The sequence below is a fragment of the Juglans regia genome, unplaced genomic scaffold, assembly GCF_001411555.2.
Source record: "Juglans regia cultivar Chandler unplaced genomic scaffold, Walnut 2.0 Scaffold_20201, whole genome shotgun sequence".
In the NCBI taxonomy this organism is placed as follows: Eukaryota; Viridiplantae; Streptophyta; class Magnoliopsida; order Fagales; family Juglandaceae; genus Juglans; species Juglans regia.
The window spans coordinates 1-269 of NW_023351105.1; the positions used below are offsets into that span (position 1 = coordinate 1).

Here is a 269-nt window from a genome sequence, read left to right on the forward strand (position 1 = left end):
GTGCGATCATACCAGCACAAATGCACCGAAACCCATCAGAACTCCGCAGTTAAGCGTGCTTGGGCGAGAGTAGTACTAGGATGGGGGACCTCCTCGGAAGTCCTCGTGTTGCACCCCTCGTTTTTGTTTTTTCCGCCTTGCGAGAGAAATTGACAAGAAGGACCAATTGACAAGTGGATTTTTCGAAAAATCGCGCCCTGCCCATCGCGTAGCCAAGGGTTTCGATCAGATCAACGGTTCGCATTGGATCGGAAATACGCTAGTAGGTC

General features: G+C 50.9%; 1 non-coding gene across 1 annotated transcript; it reads left to right on the plus strand.

Moving 5' to 3' along the window:
• On the plus strand, window positions 1-117 carry LOC118345281 (the record flags this gene model as incomplete). Its single annotated transcript, XR_004798854.1, has 1 exon — window positions 1-117. It is a non-coding gene; the product is annotated as a 5S ribosomal RNA (ribosomal RNA).
• Window positions 118-269: the final 152 nt, after the last annotated feature.